The sequence below is a fragment of the Notamacropus eugenii genome, chromosome 2 (assembly GCF_028372415.1).
Source record: "Notamacropus eugenii isolate mMacEug1 chromosome 2, mMacEug1.pri_v2, whole genome shotgun sequence".
Lineage (NCBI taxonomy): Eukaryota > Metazoa > Chordata > Mammalia > Diprotodontia > Macropodidae > Notamacropus > Notamacropus eugenii.
In genome coordinates this window covers 66,775,496-66,799,009 of record NC_092873.1, presented here as the reverse complement: position 1 = coordinate 66,799,009, position 23,514 = coordinate 66,775,496, and the positions used below count along the sequence as shown (strand labels likewise).

The following is a 23,514-nucleotide window of genomic DNA, read 5'->3' as shown; positions in this document are numbered from 1 at the left end:
TGGCATGCCGTCCAGCGGATGGAGGCTGATACCACTCCAAGGCACTTGCTACCATGTTACGGGAAGAAGGATGAGCAGCCAGGAGTGCCAATGATGAACTGTGCCCCCAGAGCGTGTGAGCTCCTCAACTGAGGGCCCTGGGCCATATCTTGTCTTCACCCCTGCTGGAAGGGGCTTGGCACCTCTCCTCCATCTCTGCCCACCCTTTTCCTCCCTCTCTTTCTCTGGGGAAGGGAGGAAGGAGGGCAGAGATTGAAGCCAGGACCCTGCTGCTTTTAGCTCCAGATCAACTCTCAGCAGGAAAGGAACATCGATGTCTAAATCAGAGAGAAGCTCATGCCAGCCCATTGGCAAGACATTCAACCACCACTGGGCAGAGAGAAGCCACGGCTGGACTACAGGCCTGCACCTCGTAGGACCATGGATGAAGAGTGGAAAGAGACCTCAGGCCATCCACTCCAGCATTGTACAGTGGAGGAAACTGAGGCCCATGGAGATGAAGTGACTTGGTCTGGCCTCCATGGGGAGCAGGGACTCAGGCTTCCCACTTGGGTGGTGGTAGAGGCAAGTGTTCCTTCAGCGAGGGTGCAGCCTGTCTGGTGGGTGGAATCATCCAGCATGCCTTGGATAGGGGCTGCAGACACACACTGTGCCCCCTGGAGGTGGATGTCCAAGGGCCATGCTGGTCAGCCTACCCTGGTTCTAGCTCAGCACCCCTCCCCATGTTCCTGGAAGGACTGTGACAGTTCAGCAGTTTCCTTCTTCATAGTAACTCAAATCTCCAATGCCAAGTCCCAGATGTCTCTGCAGGAGATCCTGGAAGCTGACTAAAGCTGTACCCTGGCGTGGCCAGACAACACCTTTGCCATTTCTGAATCCCAGGCCTTGGTCTGATGTGTGGGGAGGGGGTCCCATTCCATGAGCTTCCTTTTGTGTGATTACAGGACACTGTGCCCCAGAGAACTGGAGGCTCCCAGCCCCCTCCCCAAGTCCTGAGACCCTTCAGCCAACACCCGAGCATGGCCACTGCCCCTGCTGAGCCCCGGGGAGGCCACAGCTGCAGCCACCCACAGCTGGAAAACCCTTCCAAGCTCTGGGGGAGTTGATTGTGGGTGAAACAGAGCACATACTTCTGTCTTAAAAATAGATTTTATCTGGGAAAGGAAAGCAGATGGGGATGGAGATGAAACGTGGGCTGGTTGGGATTGTGTGTGGTATGGGTTTCAGCCACACAAAGGAGGTACAGAAAGCAGCAGGGGGTGAGTGTCTATGTCCCTTCCCTCCCCCTTCCCCATTTAGAGTTGTCTGTAATCTTCAGAGCATCCCCTGTCAATGGTGACACTCACTGGGAGTGTCTGGTCTTATCCGGAGGAAGGCATGGGGGCTGTTATAGGGAGGAGAAGGCCAAAGGGTATGGAGGGGGCCTCACTCTTGACCAGTGTTCAGGTCCAAGGTCTGAGGATTTGGATGCTGTTTGTTCCTGATGACTGGAGCTCATAGGAATGCACCCACTGGAAATTGCTACACATAGAAGCTTGATCCCTCTGGGAGCTGTCTCCATTGAGCTGGCTTGAAGATAGGCTTTGCTGCAAGGGTAAGTCCAAGGAAGGGAAAACCCTGGAACTTTTGGGATTTCTTAATGCCCACTGGGGAGAAGCTTCCTTTAAAATTTATGAAGATGATGAAAGGTCTTTAACTCTGGCTGGGATGGATACTTGGATGGATAGATACACAGATGGGTGGATGGATGTACAGATGGATAGATGGATGGATGGGTGGGTGGATGAAGAGATGTGGATAAGTGGTTTGGGGAGGCAATGTAAAGTGATGGTGGCTAGAGTCTTAGACTTTGAGTCATGAAGATTCTGACACTTAAGAGCTCTGTGAATGTAGGCAAGTCACTCAACCTCTATGTGCCTCATCTTTGTTGATGTATCTATTAATTAGGTATTCTCCCCTCCAATCCATGGTGGACTTGCTCTCCCTCCTATGTGACATTCCATCTCCTGCATCTCTGTTTTTGCTTAAGCTGTCCCTCACTCCTGCATTCTCTGCTTCTTCCCCTATGCCACTCAGAATCCTTAGCATCCTTGGAATCACAGTGAGGAACTTTCTGCTTAAAGGCCTTCCTCAAGGCCCTGAACCATCAGTGCTCCCTCTCTCTTGAAAATATTTGACATTGACTTAGTTTTGTGCACTGGACATCTCCTTAGGAGAACAGGAGCAGCTTGAAGGCAGGAATTACTTCTCCTTTCATCTTTATATCCCAGTACCTAGGACAGTTCCTGGCACTTGAGGCTTGGATTTAAATTTAAATGATTGAACTGAACTGAACTGAATTGAATTAAAGGTGGGTCAGAGTCAGTTCAGAAACACACCCCCAGGGCGTGTCTGCCCTGGCTCCCCGCCTCCTGTCTGCTGCCTGGTTTGGGGGAGACGTTGGCGCAGCTCTGGGAGTCCCAGGAGACTTTAGGGGAGGTAGGTTTGGGAAGCAGAGATAGGGCCCACAGGCTGAATCAGCATCTGTTTATCAAAGCAAAGATTGCTGCTGTTGTCCAGGGGAAGAAGTAGGATGGTAACCTCCTCATATTCATCTGGAGGAAGGTAAATCCATTAATAATATTATCTCCATGGAGAAAAGTAGAAGTAGCTTCTTGGGCAGAACTCTGAGATCACCTGAGTAGGATTTAGATATGGAAGGAATCTTAGGGACCATCTGGGCAGCTTAATGGTATGGACGATAGAACCCTGAACTTGGGATCAAAAGACCTGAGTTCTAATCCAACCTCAGATACTTACTAGCTTTGTGACCCTGGACCAGTCACTGAACCTTTCTCAATCTCAGTTTTCTCATTTGTAAAATAGGAATGATAATAGCTATCCATTGCACCACATAGCTGCCTCTCTTGTGAAGAAGATGGTGAAGGGTGCTAATAAGTTGATGCCACCTTGGACAGAGATTCCTAGTGCATTGCCCTAGAGATCTGGGCTGGGCGGTGTGTGGTTTAATATTTTTATCAAAGATCTGGATGGAAGAACAACTTCATTCATCAAGCATCAAGTGCCTACTATGTACCAGCCACTGTGCCAGGCTTTGGGGATACTAATGAAAAATGCCATCTGAAATGCTGGTACCACACAGCCACAAAGTGTAGCCAACACACTGGATGAGAGAGGATTGGAGAAGATCTAAGAAGCTGCAATTTTCTGGGGATCAAAATGGAAAGTCTGACCCAGCTTCAGAAAATCAGCCTTACAAGTACAAGACCAGGGAGTCGGGTGCAAGGGCAGGTTTGTCCAGGATGGCTTTGTGGCTTCCAGAATCTCCTTACTGCCCCATAGCTGTGGGCATCTGGCCTGAGCTCAAGCAGAGAAGGGGGTTCTTATTTAAGTCAGCTTGGACTAGAAGGCAACTGGGCTTCCTTCCAACTGGGACAGTCTGATCTTCTGTCATGGATGTGACTTGTCCAGTGTAGTAGGGACAGGGCTCTCCACTCAGCCACAATTAGCATCAGTTTGCTCTTTTCCTTTGAGCTCCAGTGGCATGTGCTTACTGTGTGATTCTCAGGATACTTTTGGCTTCATGAAGGAATGCACATGAAATGCTGGCTTAAGAGCCACCCCCAAAATGGGGGCCCTCAGGACTCCTGCTGCTGCCTGCCCCGGATTCCCACCCTTTCTCAGTGTGCACGACATCTTCTATTTTCTGGGCAGCATTCCCTGTGAAGTCAGGCTGGGCTGGAGCAGCCAAATCCATCTTCATTGACCCCTCCCACAGAGACCCCATGGTACCCCAGTGAGGAAGGAAAAGTACTTGTGGGAATTCTGCTCCAAATGAAAACGGAAAGAAAAAAAAAAACTCAACCTGACCCCACCTTAAACTTCTCTGGCAAAAAAATGAAATTCATGAGGACATATGGTGTGGCCTGTGATTCTTCACTCATTGGAAGAAACCTTATTGGACCCAGGAAATCGGCCAGATAGGACCTGGGGGAATTTGCCAGAAAGGTGGGATGAATTGGAGAAGAGAGTAGTGAGTTTGGGGGCTTCCTTTGACTGAAAGAATTTCAGATGCAGAGAATTCCAGTTTTCTGTAGTGAGTCTGTAGTGAGCCCTCCAAAAGTGCCAAGGCCATCCTGTCTCCTCTTAAAGAGTGATGGGTGTCAAAGATTCCTCCAAGCACATGTTGGATTTACTGGATTTAGGATTCATTGCTTTTGTCTGTCTCACCCAAGAGCACACAGAGAACGTGGACTTTCAGGACCCCAAGGCTCCTCTTCCCCAACTCACTCTATCTTGGCCCAAAGGAAAGAATTCCCAGGGTGGAGAGCCTGAATTTGAATCTCAGCTCCTCTAAAGTACCTATGGGACTTTGCATAAGGCAGTTCATGTCTCTGAGCAGTAGTTTCATCACTCATAAAATGAGGGGTTACATTGGATGCCCCTGGGTCCCTTTCACCTTTTGATCTATGATCTTGGTTGAGGCTGTATATCCAGCACCCTAAATGAATCCCACTAGGAAACATGGCCCAGAAGAGAAATAAATTCACGTCCAGCCCTGCCAAGTCCTGAACCTCCTCCCCCATATCTGCCCCCTCTCCTTGAATTTCAGGCTCTAGGACTGGCAGAATCTTGCTAGTGGGGAGACTAAGATGCATGGGTGGGGTCCTGCTGGACAGGAGTTGTTTATATATTTATTTATTCGTTTTTTTTAAAAAACAACCTGTTTCCCTAAGGATCCCTTAGTGATTTCTTGAGAGTGTTTACAGGATTAATACTGGCAAAAATCAAACTCGGAGAAAGCAGGCCAAGTGATTACATCATCGGGCTAACAGACTCCAGAGCCTCTTGGATACATTCTGGGAAGATAAAAGGGCAGCTATCTGATTAGGCGGGAATCCTATAGGGTCGCTTAAATATTTGGGATTTATAGGGTTTGAGGGAAGGAGAGTGGATGGGGGTGGGGATCCTGAGACCCAATGCCATAATTTGGAAAACCATAGTCTTCCAGCAAATAAATCAATCAGTGGATCAGGACCTTATTTTGCTAGTGATTGTGGCTAGAAGTTACGATGACCCTGGAATGAAAGCACAAAGACCATAATGATTGAGGTCCAAACTCTGGAGTCAGCGCCAAGTGTTAATGGGGTGAGCAAAGGCTGGTGTGTGAAGTGGGGGGTCTTCCCAGATCTCCAGTCTGATTCCTGGCGTCTTAGCTTGAAAGGATCAATCCAGACCGGGACCTCTTTTCTCCCTGGGGAGAAGGAATGGGGGGAAAATCCAATGAAAAAGCATAGAAAAGCGAGCTCATCGAACTTGTCTGCCGCGTGCTGCAGGGGCTGCTGTCAAAGGGACCACTGGGATGAAGCCAGTCAGCCCTGGACTCTTTCACCGTCCAGAAAGGCGGGGGAGTCAAGGGAAGGAAGTGGGGGTAAAGAAATTTAATATGAATTAAAAAGCCCTTGTCAGCTTGAAAGAGTACGGAACACACATACCCAATTGGAAGGGGAAGATCTACACGACCCCCCACAAAAAGTAAACACTGCGTCTGCCTGATTGATCTGGCCATTGAAATAGAAAAGTGAGGAGGAGGGACAACTCGCCAAACGTTTTACAGGCTAGGATTATTCCGAGGTGTGTATTGCCTTCCATTGGGTTCAGTTTTCCCTCAGAAAAAGAAAATATACAAAATGAAATGTCCCTTCTTTTCCCCAGACACAGAGGCTTAGCTCCGAGAACGGTTTTCTTTTTTAAAAAGAAAGTTATTGCGATCCTTTGTTTTTACTTCACCTTTATTTCCAAAAGTCCCCCTCCCCAGAGTCTTCCCCGGTGACAAAGAACTTGTCCAAAAGAAGGGGAAAGTCTGTTTAGCAAAAGTAACCATACGTAGACCGGGGCAGATAGAGGCCACGGTCTTCACTCTTCCTCCCCAATCCTCCCCAGGGCTGGGTGGGAGGGAAGGTGATGCCTTGGCTCTGTCCTCTTCTGGGCGGGGCTGTTCAGTCTAATTACACAACTTTCACCTGGGGCAGAGTTTTGAACTTTGCTTTGCAGGCAGTGATCTTTCAATTTACGTTCTGGTCTTTGGGACTATTTTGCCCTCCCGGGATTATCATTTGCCTTAGTATGTATACCTCTTCTCACGCTTATCTGTATTCTTCTCGACAGTGTTGTTTTATTTAAATTTTAAAAATCTACATTCATGAAGTATGGGGGCCTACAGTGCTATTTATTTGACTTATCCTTTCCAGATTTAGGTAGAACTCTGTCTCATAAGAAGAGTTCCCTTTCTGAATTTTTAAGAATAATTTGTCTAGGATAGGTGTTAGTTTTTCTTTATCTGTTTGGAGACATTTCTTGTAAATCTGGCTACATTAAGGTTTTACCTTTGGTTGTTTCTTTACGATTAGTGCAGTTTTATTTTCTGAAATTAGATGCCGTATTAACTTAGATATTTTGTATTTTTGTGAATAATCCTCAATTTCTTTTATATTCTCAGCTTTTTCTAGCCTCTATCTATGACTCTAATCATTTAAAAACATTTCGTCCTGTTTGCTGTGATTTTACTTTGTTAATTTTTTTTATTCTCTTAATCTGATTTTCTTTTGTCTTTTTAGTTAGGTTAGCGAATACTGTATTGAGTCTGTTCATCTTTTTTTTTTTTTTAAGAACTAGCATCTGGTTTTGTCTGCTATTTTATGGACTTTTTGTTTTCTGATTTACCTATTTTTCCTTTAATTTTCAAGATTTCCTGATTTTTGCTTATTTGGGGTTTATGGTCAATTTTCTAATGTTTAAAGTCACATTTTATTAACTTTAAGTGTCTTAGAAATTTTGCTATGCTTTTCCTGATTATTATCTTTCACAAAGTTATTATATTTGTGATTTGTTCTTTGAAATTTAGGAGATCATAATGAAGTCATTGTTTAGGTCAGTCGTTTTGCCTGTGTTCCTTGTATTAATTGGTTATTTTTTCTTGCATCTATAAAGGATGTACTTAGTATATCTGCTTTTCGACATTTATCATTTCTCTTCTCCCCAACATAAATAATAATCTACATTTTTTAGTGAGCCCTACTCCTTTGCCTTTAGGGCAGAAGCTATGCTCCATCCTGTCTTCTCTGGACAGTCACTGATTTTTTCCTTTTTATTCAGAATCCAGCTCCCTTTTAGAGATTTTCCCATTTATTTTGTTGTTGTTTGAGATCTGGGTCTTTGGGTTCTGCTTTTTAGCATCACTTTTGCATCACTTTATTGAATTCTTCCTATGTATCTCTGAATTCCTCATAGATTTCTTACTGCACTATCATATTTCATTAGGGTCATGTATCATAGTTTTTCCCCAGATGCTCCACTGGATGGACATTTACCTTCTTTCCAGTTCTTTGCTCACCCCAAAGTGTGTGGAGATATGAATGGCTAGGTCTATAGTGGATGTTTGCTTTGATATCCTTTGATATCTTTGATATCCTTGAGTTCTATGCCCAACTGTGGGATCTCTGGATCAAAAAGCATGGATTCCTTGGTCCCCCAGCTTCACAATTCCAAACTGAAATCCTCAATGTCTGGGCCACTTTGGAGTTCCATAAGTATTGGGACAGTATTGACTCTTTCTGTCTTTTCATGTCTTAGTAATTTTGTGTATAGTGAAAAGAAATTGCAGAAATATTCTGGTCTGCCTTTCTCTTACATCAAATGACATTTGTAATCAGATCATTTATAATTTGAAATTCTCTTTTCATAAGCTGTTCATCCTCTCTAATGACTTCTCTATTAGGAAATGGTCCTTGGTGTTACGTAAATGTGTCAGTTCCCTGTATTTTTTTGAATATCCAACTTTTATTGGCCATCCTGGATGCCGCTCAAAGCAGGGGCAGTGTGGTATAATGATTAGAAAGCCTACCTACCTCAGAGCTAAGAAGATAGTTCAAGATAGACAGAACTAAGAAGATAGCTTCAACCCTTGCCTCTGATATAGACTGGTTATGTGACCTCAGGCAAATCAGTTCATTTCTCAATGCCTCAAGAAACTTTCTCTGATGATATATAGGTCATAGAAAAACTAGAATTCTAGCTTAAACAATTGTTTTGTGTTTCAGGGACACCAATTGGGTCAATGAAAGCACAGTATGTGGATTGAGGTTGGGGTATGAATAGAGAATCTTGCACATATTTTTAGACTTGATTGATGTGTTGGTTAGTTTTACTTTCCCCTACCCCCATCCCCATTTATTCTTTGTAACAATAGATGGTTCTCTAGGAAAGACAATACTGGAAAATGTAGGTGAAGTAAAAACAAATGAAAAGAATAAAAATTAAAGAAAAAAGAAAGCCCCCCACAGTTTCCCAAAGATAACTATGAATGTTTTCTATTAGTTCTGGATCCAATTCCTCGCCCATATGCAGAGTCCATCCAAAATACTAATGAACAAACTCTGTAAATTTTCTGTCTACTGTATAGACTAGCTGAAAAACAGGAATTTTTCATCCACTGGGTTTTTAAGATATGGATGGTTAGACTGATCCCTTCTGTGATTATGGATCTCATATAAGAAGTTCTGCAGTGTTCTGAAACTTGATGGAATCAGCACAATGTCATCCACAGGTAGAAGCATGTGAAATCCCATCAATAAACATTTATTAAGGGTTTGTGCTCTAATAAATATGCTAGACAGTAAAGATACACAGAATGGCAGGAACTAGTCTGTTCTTGAGGAACTCACAGTCAAAGGGGACATACTCAGATGACTATGTACAAACATGACATATCCCAGATCAAGTGGAGCTAATTAACAGTAAGAAGGTACTGGGATTATGAGGGGGAGGGAGTAGGGGAGAGGGGGACTGGAAAAGGCTTCTTATAGATTATGTGGATTTCAGCAGTGACTTAAAGGAAGCCAGGAGGCAGAAATGATTCCAGGCATTTGGGACAAATGAGGAAAAAGAGAGAGTTTGAGGAAAAGAGAATTGGTTCAGTTTCGAACATATTGAGTTTAAGATATCTGCAGGTCAAAATGTTCCCATGGTGATTAGAAATGAAAGTCTAGAAGTCAAGAGAGAGGTAAGGACTGGATAAGGAGCTATGAGAATCATGAGCATAAAGATGATAATGAATCCATGGAGTCCTGGGTCATCATCTAGAGAACCTCACCATACACAGGAAACTCCTTTCAGTTTGGACTTTGAATTGGACACCAGCCTTGATGGTGGTCCACCCCTTTAGGGAGCATTTAGCATCTTGTTTGGTGTTCCAGGTGTGAGGCACTTAACCCCTTAGCACCCAGGCAACTCTCCAGGACTAGGGTTCTACAGAGTTGTACCAGCTTGCTTTGGTGGAGTGAGCTCCTCACCTGATGTCTCCCATAGAGATGAATTACAGCTCTAGGGACATACAATAAGAAGGTACTGGGATTATGGGGGGGGAGGGAGTAGGGGAGAAGTCTTCCACAAAGAAATGTGTGGAAGACTGTTTGTTGGACGTGACTCTAAGGCAGCATTGGACTGTCCAGAATCTGGTGATTTTTTAAAATCATGGCAATGCTGTAAGAGCTTGTATTGTCTGCACTGCTCAGTCAAATATGGGACTGTATAGATGTGGTCTGCTCGAGAACGGAATTTGTGAAAATCTACCAATTCCTCTTTTATTTTCATGAAGGATGTCTCAGGTATTTGTGTGGGCAATTTCATGTTGATATTTTACAGAGATGTAAAAACAGGCTTAAACTAATCTAAATAATAATATAATAAACTAAACCATCTATAGTTTATATATACGATATGTTATATGTAAGATACATGCATATTATGTATAATGTATGTAAATGTAATGAACTAACAATGCAGAATAAGTAATAAACTAAAATACGATATATAATTATATCTAATATATGAAAATAAACATAATAAACTGAATAATAATAAATAGCAAACTAAATAAACTCTTAAAATTGCTTTTAAAAAAAATCTTCAAAATTTGCCATTCTGTGAAATGAAACAACACTGAGATCACACAGAATTCACACAATTCTTAGCAGAAAAATGATGTGTAAAGAGAACAGAAAGAAGGTCAGAAGGAAACACCAACAGGAAGGACAGCTTAGAAAGTTCCATGTTGAATCTAGCATATACATAAAAGGAAAAGCAAACTGTGTGCATGTTCAATCTTCTTTGTCCTGTTATACTTTGTATATAGAAATGCCCATTTTATTTAGTGTTTAGTAAGTTCAGAATTAAAATTAAATGAAAGAAAAATGATGTGGCTTTGGGCTGACCTGTCTAGAGGCAACTTTCCTTAATTTATGGTGATTTACAAAAAAAGGAGAGAGACTCTTTTTTCCTTTTTTTTTATATCTTGTGATTTCCCTCCCCAAAGCAAATTGCTGAACTTTGCAGAGTAATATGACTCAGGATTAATGTCTATGTAAGTACTGGAAGGCAACAAGAAAGAAGAGGTAAATTAGAGGGATTCAGAATTCTGCTTAGAGCTAATTTCTGGTCCTTGCCAGAGAATTCAGGGCCTAATGGCCAGAGACCTGGGCCAAGGCTTGGACAGGCTGACTAAGATTCTACCTCAGAAGCCCTTCTGCTCTATGGATACCCTGTTTTCTCCTCCCATGGTCTCACATCAGAGGTAGAAATGTTACAGAATGGGATTTAAAAACCTAAGTACTAATTGGGACCCTTTTTGTGCATTTCCTGTGCACAAAGGTCAGAAGACTTCTCTAGCACAGTGCTCATGCATAGTATGTGCTTAATAAATAGCAGTTGATTGATTTGTACAGACCTTGAATTTATATATCCTTGGCCACATTGTGTTTCCCAGGATAAGTTTCTTGAGACCAGCGGTGATGTTTCTTTTGCCTTTGTACCACCAGAACTTAGCCCCACCCCCAGGATCTTAATAAATGTTTATTGGGGACTGAGTTTTCAAACTTTGTATCCTTAGTACCCAGCACACTGTCTCGCATATTAGGGGCTTAATCAAGACTTAAGAGATCAATATAATTATGCTCATTGGCCATAATGTCTCTAAATGAATAAAGTACTTTATTAGAATAATGATGAATAAATAATGAAAAAGTCTTGGTCTGGGTGCCATGAGACCTGGCTCTGATGCTCAATGGAAGCATAGACTTGTAGCTGAAAGGGGTTGGAGAAGCCACCAAGTACAAGTCCTTTCTTTGATAATTGTTGCCACTAAGTTAGGTGATTCCCCCAGGGTTGCACAGCTATTCAGTGTAGGATTTGAACCGAGGTCTTCCTGACTCCCTTGACTAACTGTGTCCCTGTGGAATTAGTTAATGTCTTTGAAACCCCAGCTCTCTCATTTGTAAAGTGATGGATTGGGTTTGGCTTAATGGCTCCCAAAGTTTTTTGTCCCATCAGCCTCTTTCAACAATAACAGTAAAAGTATGTAGTGAACCCCCAGGGCAATTTAATATACTACTCATAATATCCTTTTTAGATTTTACTCATTGAGTGCTTAGAATAAGTACAATGATAATTTTTGCCCTCAAAATCTACAAATTAAAATTTGTATCATATAAGTATAATTATAAAATCTAACATTTTATTCTCCAAATAATGATGGAAAGTTTGAGTATGAAATGATAAAACTCAAATTAGAAAATAGTTATGAATATTTTGATGTGGGCCATTCTGTAAGCATTGAAAGAAGGAATCCAGCCAGACTTCATATGCTTACTATTATCTGCAAGACTTCACATTCAATTTCTTTATTTTATAAATTTTTTGAATAGAAATAACATTTTAATGAAATAAGTTACAATATGGAAGATGTTTAACTATATAATAATCATAAATAAACCAATTTCAATGCTGGACCTTTTTATTTGACCAGAGCTCTGCAATACTTGGCTCAACCCCAGCCAAACACAAGCCTTGATCTGCTTCTGCATCAAATTTATTTCTGTATTTTGATTTAAAACAAGAATCAAGTGAAAATGTTCGTTGGGGGAAATCCTCAGTCACGAGATGGAGGGTCCTGTGTGAGGAGCGGCCAGGAGGCTGGTGTTCCATATGTGGGTTGGGATTCCAGACTGGAAAGGTGGGAGGGATCTGGTAAGATTAGGAAGGGCTTTCCAATGCAGAGGGTTTTTGGTTTGATCCTAGAGGTGATAGGGAACACTGGAGTTTGCTGAATACGTGTCAGACTTGTATCTTAGGACGATCTATTTGATTTATGGCAGACACATGTGAAATGTGGAATTATGGGTTTGGGTTTGCTACAGGATTGAGGAAGCTCATTCCCTCTGTCAGTTCAGGTCAGTGTTCTATCTGCAGTCTGAGGGAGATGCTGGGGGTGCTGAGAAGTGACTTGTTCAGGGTAACATAGTCAGTATGTATCACTGGTGGGACTCGAACCTAGGACTTCCCAGTATCAAGACCAGTTCTCTATCTCCTAGGGTCACAAGACTTCTTTGCCTACACTTATTATATTAGGAAATCAAAATAAGTCTCTCATATTCCCTTTTCCAAAAGAGACATTTGTAATACTCTTTAAAACAAAAATAAGATAATAAAGAATGTCTCTTTCCCTTTTTTGGGGGGGAGGGTGAAAAATAAAACTAACCCTGTCTTAAATTTGATCTATTGAGCAAACAAATCATCCCAGGTCAAGTGGGTGAGTGTTATTGAAAAGAGGATGCAGTTCTTAAGAAACAGAGGAAATCGTTGTGAGGAAACGAGAGAATGAATCTTCATCTGGAACGGTCTAAAATCGATTTTTCTGTAACTGGAGGAGGCCCCTCCAAGGCCTCGGGGGTCTAGAGCACCTTCATTAATCACAAAGAAACTCTCGTCATGATGTTTCTATCTTAACGGAGGGAGCTTGTTTATTGGTTCAGTGACTAATGGTGCACCCTCGCCATGATTGAAAACCCAGCTGCCAATTGGAACACAGTCCAACCTTGATGTTCGCTCTTGGCTGCATTTATTTTTAAATAACTGAGTTTTAATAGTCCAATAAAGCCCTGCTTTAATACGGCTTATTATTACAAAGAGTTCCGTACACTCAAGGTCAGTGTGGGTCATCATAGTGATGGACAGTCATTGTTGTCCAGCACCTACCATGGATGGGACTGGACTTTCTCTGGGAGGTTATACAGAGGACCTTGCGATCCATCTGAGGAGACAGGACACTTACATTTTCAATGATAACCATCACACAAAGGAGCATATTTTAATTTGGGGAGTGCAGAGCAATGAAAGGATTTGGCCTTCCTGTTGTCTAACTCTATCACTTGCTCCTTTTGTGATTTCTCTGAGCCTCTGTTTCCCCATTTGTAAAATGAGAGGGTTGGACTGAGTGACCTCCAAGTTCTCTACCAGCTCTTCATTTGGTATTTTTATCACAGCCAAGAGTGCTGTAGGTCATTCACACATTCACACAAGTATTTATTAAACAAATGCCTCCTATGGGCCAAGCACAGGACTAGGCACAAGAGACAAAAGACAAAAATGAAATAATCCATGTGTTTAAGGAGCTCACATTCCCTGTCAACAGCAAGAAGAACCAATACAAGAGGTACCTGAGATAGCCACAATGTCCACTCCACTGTAGTGGAATGGGAGGCCATGCTCTTGGATGGGATCAAGATAAGCCTCCCTTAGAGGTAGTGGTGCTTGAGATAGATGGGCTTTGAAAGAACCCAAGAATTCTTCTACTTGTCAGTGCTTCAGGAAACTGTGGCCTGATGAGAACAGGGAAAACTCACCCTGAGTATCTTTTCCAGACAAACATCCATCTATCTTCCTGTACCCCCTCCCCTTGGACTTGGGAAGTTGATTTTTTGAACCCAGGCATAAGACTTCCTACTTCTGTCTGCCGTGGAGGTGGTGTCCCTGCTGTTCTGCCTGCCCTATCCAGTAAACAGAGGAGAGTCTGCTAGTCCAGGAGAGCCCACTCTCAGAGGCCTTGGGTTGTTTATCACCACGGTGTGGCAGACCCCTTCAGGACGAAATTGTGAAGCAGTCATTTAATGGAGAGGAGAGTTGGTGGAAAACTTCTTCACTGTCTGTTGGGTGCCAAGCCCAGGTCTCACGGAGAAGGAAGGAGCCTTAATCAAGCAATGCCAAGAGTGCTTCATCACTTTCTTCAAGGGGAGCTGGCCCTAGTTGAAGGGCCCCTTTCTCAACTAACCCTGTGTTAGCTCTAGTTCTTCACTAAGAGTCTTGAAGAGCTCACCAACTGGAGAAGGTCTCTTCTGCATATCTGCAAATAGTCCAGCCCCACATGGAGCAGCTTATGGAAGGATACTAGATTCCATCAGATTCTAATGACTCCTGAGATTGGCCCATTAGCAGCCTGAGTTCATGAAGAAGAAACTGAAGCCTTGGGAGGTCAGAGGATCAGAGGTCCTGGCTATGTGACTGGCTAAGTCACGTCACTTTTAGCAATTCTACAAGCAGGAGAGGTGTTGATCTGCATTGACAGAAGACGTCCTCTGTGGGGGGGATCTCAATGTTCATGAAACATAGATTCAGCCTCTATCTCTGTCTTTGACTTGGGAAAAGGTGTTTCAGAGTGACTGTGGGCTTTGGGGTCAACATGATCAGAAGCCTCTATCTCCATGAAGCAAGCTCCACCAGTCCTCGGACACCCAGGACCTCAGTCCATCACACAGCCTTCTCAGCTTGTGGTTGATGGGCACAATCCTGGGAGCCCCACCCCTTCAGAATATCAGGCCAGATCAGCAAGGAATTTTGTTGAGGGGTGAAAATGGAGTTTGTGCTGAGGAGTTCTGACTAGCCATGTAGCTATGGTCTGGGAGCTGGGGTGGAGTTGAGTCTGACATGGCAGGCAGGTTGAGACATTGAGCTCTGAGGAGAGAGAATGAGTCCCTGTGCCTGAGGATGTACAGACCCTATTACGGGGTCACTCTCAATGAGTGGGGAGATTAGGGATAGTTCTAAGGGTTGGGGAGAGACTTTCAGAAAGAGAACCCCCTAGGCTGGCTCCTCTTGACTGGAGAACCAGGTACTGAAGGACAAAGGTATGGAAACTCCCTCCACTGATTCACATCAGCAACAATTCTATCTGAGATTGTTGCCTTGAACAGTGAGAGGTTAAAGTCATTTGAATCCAGGTGTTTTTGATTCCAAGGTTGGCTCTGTCCATGATACCATTTTCCTTTCTCAGTTCTCCAGTCTATGGACTCTCAATTAACTTGTCAACTTCATTCTTATAGCCTCTGGTAAAAATGCCCACCCCTTCCTGAGAATGTCACTTTTCAAAACCATCCAGCACACCATCACAAGGATCTCACCTCCTCAGAAACTGGCTAAGGTGAGTTTTTAACATTTGATTTGCCTTTTACTGTGGGAGTGATATCTAGACCTGGGGTAGGTTTGGTGTTAGTCCCAGACATTGATAAGATACATGTGAAACCAAGCCTGAGAAGGGGGCCTGGCAAGGAAGGTGGTCCTTGGTAGTCTCCCCTTCTGACCCCAGGATGAGGAGTATATAAACTCTCCAAGCTCTTGTTCCACTGGGTATGACACCACTAAGTGTCAGGTTCAGAATCTGTCGAGTTTATCAAAGGTGTCGAGTCATTGGGCTCTGAGGGAACTGACTCATGCTTGGGATTTTGCTGCTTCCAGGTTGGAGGAGATGGGGATGGGATCTCCTTCCAGGGACTGAGGTGGGTGGGGTCCCCTGGGAACTCATAAATATCAACTCCAGCTTATCCAGCTGTGGGTTGTTGTCTCCAGTTTCTTTCTCCTCTATTAATTATTGTGTCTTTGTCATTCGGAGGCCAAAAGCAACAATTCTGGGAGCAGGGTAGGACTTGGCCCTGTGGTCTCTCAGGTGAAACCAGAGGGAACGTCCAGTTATCCCAGAGGCTCGAGTGGCTGCTCCCTCAGTCACTTTAGGTATGATTATTGTTAATCTATATAATGGTTTATTTGTGTCATAGGTATATTTGCATTCACTTCTAGGTGCCTCTCCCCACCTTCAAGAGACCACGTGCTGCTTGAGGGCAGGGACTGTCTCCCATTTCTTCTTTGTAGCCCAGCACGCAGTCCAGTGCTCAGCACATAGTAGGCACTGAATCCCTGCTTGTTAATGGACTCACATGGCACCGGGAATTCAAACCCGGCTTTGGACCGAGGTGCTGAAAGACCTCGCCTGCCTTCCCCCCTCTTCCCAGGTTTCCTAAGGAGGGGGTTAGACCAGGAGGCTCCCGGGGCTTCTTGCAGCAGGAGCTCTAGGATCCGAAGATGGGAAAGGAACGTGCTTCTCACTTTCCCGGGGGCCGATGTGGGGCTCACACGATGACCGAGCCTCTAATGGCCGGCGCTTCACCCTCGCACCCTCGCACCCTCTCCGTCATTGCTTCCCTGACGCCTGGCTCCTTTCACTTCACTTTGGCTCGGAGGTAGCCAGAGGTTTCGGCGGAAAAGGTAGAGCTCCATTTAAAGTCCTGCTGAGTGGATGCTTCTTTGTGATCTCTCTTGTCGGGTCTCTTCCAGGTCAAGTGGCTTAGGTCCAAGCCTGTAAAAATGTTATGAAACCTCTTTGTTGCTAACGGATGGTCCCAGTCACTGGGGGTGGGGAGCAGACCTCAGTTTATCTTGGGGAGGTTCAGAGAATTTTTGCTGCAAAATCTCACCGAGCTCGTTAAGTCTGGTGTGTACCACCCAGGGTTGAAAGGCATTGCCAAGAGGTTGGTACATGGTTTTTACAAGGGAGCTAACAAAGGGCATAGGTCCAGTAAGAGCATTACAACATTCTATTTTCCATTTTTCATCGTTTTAAAGGAATTCACCCAAGTGTTCCATTGAATAAGCTCTTACTTACTGTTCATGAAAATAAAAAGTAAAATAAATTAAAACCCAGTCCCACTGAACCCATTTTCAGATGGCCTAGAAAAGCTTCCAGTTGCTTTGTAGCAATTAGAGATCCCCCTCCCCAAGAGATAAGAGGGGAGTAAAGGGGAGTGGGTTAGAAGTAGCACAAGGTGGTGGTTGTCTGGGCATTCTCATCAAGCTTCAACCAGAGTGTGCATGTTTGAGAAACAATCAAGGAGGCTTTCAACAGCTCAGAGGTGGGCACAGTTTCTTCAGAACTGTGCCCAGGAGACCCTTGTGAAGTGGTTTTCTACTTGCTTCTTCATGTGTGTGTGCATGTGCAGTATTATTCATCATATACATAGATAATTCAGTAACAAATTCCCACAGAGCAGAGGCACCATCTGTCAGATACTTTCTTTCTGGGGACAGGCACTTAGGACACAGCTGACTGGGGTCTGTTGTGGCCAACAAAGCTGACATCTCAATCACCTCAGGACTATAGCCTGACACACAGCTAGTTCTCTCTGTCTCCCTGTCTCTCTGTGCCTCTGTCTCTTTCACTCTGTCTCTGTCTCTCTCTTTCCCTTGGTCTCTCTACTCATCATTTTATGAGAGAAACAGATCCCATGAAAGAAAGGAAGCAATCAGGCTACATTGATCCATGACCCAAGCCTCTGGAAGCCTGACCCACCCTTGGGAATGGTGAGGAATAGGAAAACAGGCAGAAATGACCTTTGAGGAGCCCTGGGAAATGAAGTTCATGGAGTTTATTTGGTTCGTGGGATATGCCCACAAACCTCCACTCAGAAGTGGCATAAATTGATAGGATGGGAAAATCAACAGGACTTGGCCAATTGTCCATGGAGGAGAAAGAAGGAGCAGGAATCTATGCTGAGGAGTCCATGCTGAGTCCCCAAGATTCTGTCTTGTATCGTCCTCTCTTCTGGGGAAGGCCCATGTTTACAAGGTGGGAGAATGCACAGAACCCTTGAGGGGTCTTCAGAGTCCCCTCCAGCTCCACCATTCTGCTGTTTAAGTTGTGGTCAGGGAGGTGGGGGAGGAATCAGCATGGTTTCTTAGAAGACAGAGGCTGAGAGGTCACCATCGGATGTTGTAAAGAGGTCAGGAGGCCTGAGGGTAGGGAAGGACATTGGATTAAGTGATTGGGGCACTTTGGTAACCTTGCAAAAGGCAGTCTCAGTAAAGGGGGAGGGCCAGGTTGCAGCAGGTGGGACAGGGCAGTGGAGAGGGAAGGCGGGAAATCAGGACAGGAATTCAAAAGTCCAGCAATTTAGGGCCACTAAGCGTGATGGCTAACGAGTGTCCCCTCCATGGACCCGAAGGCCCTTATCACCACCCCGAGAAATGTAGTTGGGAAAAGCATTTGGATCTTCAGACCCCCCTCTCCCCCCAACATTCATTAAATACACAAAAATGTGAAGGGCAATGTCATATGGCCACTAGGTGGCACCATAGTTCATATAGGGCCTGGAGCTAGGAACACTCTTTCTGAGTTCAAATCCAACTTCGAGGACGTCCTAGCAGTGTGACCCTGGGCAAGTCACTTAACCCTATTTGCCTCAGTTTGCTCATCTGTCAAATGAGCTGGAGAAGGAAATGGCAAAGCCCTCCAATGTCTTTACCAAAAAACCCCTCAGATAGGGTCACCAAGAGCTGGACACCACAAGAGGTGATGAGGTGGGATGCAGAGTGTGGACTATTCTCAAGAGAAGATTGGCAAAGAGAGTGAGCATCATGCCAGTTGTAAAGGAGTACCCAGACTATTTTTGGTGCCCATCCTAGTCCCTCATCAGGCCGTGTGAGGGCAGGGACTGGGTCACTCTATCGTCTTGCCCAGCCTGAGGCTTTCCCCAGAACAATTTGAACAGCTCAGGCTGCCCGCTGTCATCCACCTTTCAGGACTTCCTACAGCAGAGGGGTCAGACTCAAGCCTGGAAAACTGAACTAGATTAAAAGGTAATGTGAAAGCGCTGGAATGGCTTTCCTTTGGATCTGATGCCACTGCTCTGGGTAATTCTTTGTGGAGGTGAATAATAATAGGAGTCATTACAATATTAAATGAATGATTAAATGAATTAAATTAAATGAATGAATGAGCCTGCACCCAGCCCCCCAGGCAGGAAAGTTTTCGTATCTCCTGAATAGCTAGTGAAAAGTGACCTGGAGGGCAGAAGTGGACATCCTTCCCTGGGCAGGTGACAAATCCCAGCACCACAAATACAGATCTTGAGACAGACGGGATGACGCAGCCAGGTAAAGGTCCTGGCTTCGGGCATCATCACAGACCATGCTGCTGCTCATGGTCATCCCTGGAGAACATGGCATGAGAGACTTCTTAAATGGTGCTGTCATCCTCCAATACTCAGACTCTCCAAATTACCTTCAAAACACAGAGAGATCCATTATCATGGGAGGGAGCAGATGTCAGGCAAAATTTCTCCGTTTGCTGTAACTGATGATTCCACATACAAACGTGAGGTAATGGCTGGTGGAGAACCTCGGTTTTCTTGGTGTGCATTGTTAGGCCAAAAATGAACACAAATGGAGGAGAATTGATGCATATTTGGCTGCATCTCAGCTTCAGAGACTGCAGTGAGTGCACAATCCTCTACAAACAAAAAGTCATGCACCAGCTCTCCCCCTTACTTTAGTCTTGGCTTGTAGCCTTTTTCTTTTAAATAATTTACCGTCGGTGCAATAGCTGACCTCGATGACATGTTTGTCCTCATTGAAGGTGTTTGACAACTTTGCTGAAGCCATCATGCCAAAAAGTATAGGAGTGAGTATACAGTCTTGCTTCAGTCTACTGGTGATTGGGAAAGCACAAAAGCATTGTCCGGAGCCCATGAAAGCATGCTGTCACAGAACGAGCGTACATACTGATACGCTTCTCTCAGGCAATGAATTTTTGCCATAATATTCCATGAGGCCTCGTGACTGACAGTATCAAAGGCCTTGTTCAGATCTACAAACGTTGTGTACAGACTTCTGCTCTGCTCCTGGTATTTCTCCTGGAGTTGGGCAGCAAACACCATATCGACTGTTCCTCCCCCCTTTCCGAAGCCCCACTGGCTCTCACGTAGATGACCTTGTTCCAGGTGAAGGATCAGCTTATTAAGCAGGACTCTGGCAAAAATCTTGCTGGAAAGAGACACTCTTCCCGTCATCCCACTTCCACTCGCCTTGATTGTCATAGAACAGTCTATTTCCTGTATGTTTATAGAGATAGACAATGGAGGTGTCCTTGAACTCCTGGGAGATAACTTCCTTTTGCCATAAAACTTGGAAAAAATTCTGTCAGCTTTTATATGAGCAATCAACCCCCTGCCTTGTAAATCTCAGTTGGAGCAAATTCAGTACCAGGCACTTTGCCACGTGAGAGGAGCCTGATGGCATTCAAAACCTCTTCAGTGGGAAATTTGGCTAGAGAGAGATTAACTTCAACCTGAGATACCCAGTCAGGCTTCAGCATTGGGTTGATGACACTCTGTAGAGAATACTAGGGGAAGTGTTCAGCCCATCTCTCCAGGATCATGTCCTTATCACTAATCAATGTGACTCTATCAGCACTTAGTAGTTGGGATGTACCATAGGTCTTTGGCCCATAAATAGCCTTCAGGGCATCATAAAAGTGCTTTGGATGGTTTCTATCAGTGTAAGGCTGAATTTCATCTGCCTTCTTACTGAGCCAAGAATCCTACATCTCTCTAAGCCACTTGTACTTTACTTTTGATGGGAGTTAAAAGCTGCCTTTTTAGAGATGGATAAATGATTCTGCCAGCAAACCCTGTGGAGTTCTTGTCTTTCAGTTAGCAGCTTCTGAATTTCCCCATCATTTCTGTCAAACCAGTCTTGATGTTTGCCAGCGTTTTGGCCCAGATGAATAATTGCAGTGCTGTGCATCAAATCTCTGAAAGTTGCCCACTTCTTTTCTGTTCCACTGTTGCCAACTGTGTGTTGGCTCAGCTTTCCCTACAAATTAGCAATAAACTGTTCCCACTCAGAGAAGTATTCTGATATGCTGACACTATGTTTTCTGGCAGTTGTTTTGCCTCGGGGATGCCACTTTTGTTTAATGTGAATATTTAATTTGGAGAGGATAAGTCTATGATCAATCCAGCACTCTGCACCACACATCATCTCTGTCACTCTCACATCCTGTCTATCTCTTTTCCTTACAATTATAGTGTATTAAATTCCAATGTTTGCTGTGAGGGTGCATCCACAAAGTCTTATTGCATTTAGGTCATGAGAAGACCATGCTGGTGATGAGAAGGTCATGTGATGCACAAGTCTTCAGGAGTAAGTAACCATTTCTGTTGCTGTTTCTGACTCCTTTCCTCTCAAGGACTCCCTGCCATGTCTGGTAGTCTGTGCCTACTCTAGCCAAAGTCACTCAGGGTTATAAGCTTGTCCTCTTTTGGCAAACTGATGATGAGGGTCTCTAGGTCTTCATAAAATTTTTCTTTGATCTCATCAAGGGTTGTCATGGTGGGAGCATAGGCCCAGATGATGGTGGCGTGGTGCTTTCCTACAAGTGACAATTGCATTTTCATGACCCTGTCATTCACTCTTTTTGGAAGGCATACCAGCTTTGTTGAAAAAGTTAGTTTTGATGGCAAAGCCTACACCAGCTTTGCAGCACTCCCTTTCACTGAGGCCACTCCAGAAAAACAGCTATCCAGCTCCAACTTCAGTAAGCTGGCTTTCATTGGCTAAACTTGTGTCACTCAGACCTTCTGTTTGGATGTGATACCTGCTGAGTTCTCTTGCAATAAGAACAGTTTGTCTTTAAGGTCTACTGGATTTTGTGTTGTCCATAAGTGTGTGCATGTTCCATGTATACTGATGGTGAGTGGAATCATCTTTGTAGAAGTTTTTGTACTTTTTTTGTGTTTCAACCACAGGATGTGATCCCCATCTGCAACAGCAATCAGATCAAGGTTGGATAAGCAGCCGGTTTTTAGGGTGCCTTTTCTAACTCCTCCCTTGCACCAGGAGGTGAGTAGTGTGGTCCTTAAAAGGCTGTTCAGATACCCAGGGGGCTGCTGAATCCCACTGTGGCTTCCAGTGAGAAGATGCCCTATGGCCTGGGTCACCTGTTTGCAGGGTTATGCCTATCTCAGTGTATCCACACATGCTGTTTCATCACAGGAACTTGAGATAGGTAAAAATGGTAAGGGTGATGTCTTTTGACTCATGCATATATTGGATTTAAGTTTAAATTTAATTTATTAATTAATAAAATTAGTGAATTAATAATTTATTAATTAATAAAATAAAATTAAAATTTATTTAAATTTAAACCAAGTTGCATGAAGTGGTCAGTTTCACTCTCTCTTCCAGAGTCATCACAGTCCAGTGGCAGTACAAAAGTCAAGATGATAGGAGGTGACCTAAGATGTAGTGAATTACCGTGGCATCTTCCCTGTTTGACCAATCTCTAAATGTTCCAAAGAATCTGTTTCTGCTGCCCATTAATACAAAATTTTCACATCCATCTATTCCCCTGGGGAAATCTTCGCATGCTTTGGGTAGATACCCCCCTAACTCACTGATGATACTCTCAGAGTAGGTGTGAATGTTGTGTATGTTATAGCTTCTAGGAGCCACAGGTAAGAGTTGGGTAAATTGGGTAGATACTAAAGGTGGAAAGAAGCAGCCCTCATACCAGAGTCTTCCCTGAACACACCCTGGTATGGCAGTGACAGCATGGAGGAAGGAAATGGCACACTTGACCTCACCAAGGACAAGGGTAACAGAAAAGAAAGGTGGGCAGGTTGTGTCCTGAGCCTGAGAAGTTGCAGCTGGATAGCCCAAAGGTCCTGGGGTGTTCTTGATCTCCACAAAGAATAACAGGAAGGATCCAGAGCCTGGGGTAGGTCATTGCTCAAGTCTAATCCCTTTTTGAAATAGTGAGCAGGAGCCATTCCTCTCATCAGAAATGAAGGCTGCTCATCTGTGAAGACATGACTGAGATGGGACTGTGATCATACTGGCTGAAGGTGCAGATCGTTCAGGGGTGGCATAAACATAGACCTTATCCATTCACTGTGACTGGTGTCAAGTTTGGTTTTTCTGTTGTTTTTCTCTAATTAATTTTTAAAATTTAAATTTTATTGGTGTTTTTTGTTGAGTTATTCCATCTATTTCTGAGTCACCCCCACCTTAGTGAATCTCTTGAATCAAAGAAAACAAACAAACAAAAATGAGCAAACGTCATCAGCACATCAACCTCATCTGATCGTATATGCACCGTTTGACGCCCACAGCCTCCCACCTGGGCAACAAAATGAGGGAAGCGTATTTCCTCATCTCTCTTCCAGGGTCAAGATGGGTCATCCTCCTTAATTTATGGCTCAGCTGGTGATTTCAGGGTCTGCCTACTTTGAGACTGTATTTATTGCTCTGAAAATGTCTCCAACACTTGCTTAGAACAGGAAGCATCTTTTAAATCAGCCAGCAGGGAATGACAATGGAAAAGCCCCATCAAAATGGTTTTCATTTTTTCCTTTGAAACCCTTGGGGCTTTCGTCTCGGATGAGAAGGAAGGATCAGGGCTCCCCATTCCAAGAAGGACCTGGACTCCTCCCCTCTCCCTCTCTGCCCGCTTCATGCCTAGTGGGAGAGGGCTCTCCACCCTGCCTCCCTCAGCCCACTTCTGTATTTTCCACTTGA

At 44.1% G+C, this 23,514-nt stretch overlaps 1 long non-coding RNA gene across 1 annotated transcript; it reads left to right on the top strand.

The window, feature by feature from the left end:
* The first annotated feature begins 6,055 nt into the window (after positions 1–6,055).
* LOC140525365 (uncharacterized) lies at positions 6,056–22,042 on the top strand. Its single transcript, XR_011974018.1, has 5 exons — positions 6,056–6,124; positions 15,210–15,307; positions 15,776–15,894; positions 21,082–21,138; positions 21,744–22,042. It is a non-coding gene; the product is annotated as an uncharacterized lncRNA (long non-coding RNA).
* The last annotated feature ends 1,472 nt before the right edge of the window (positions 22,043–23,514 follow it).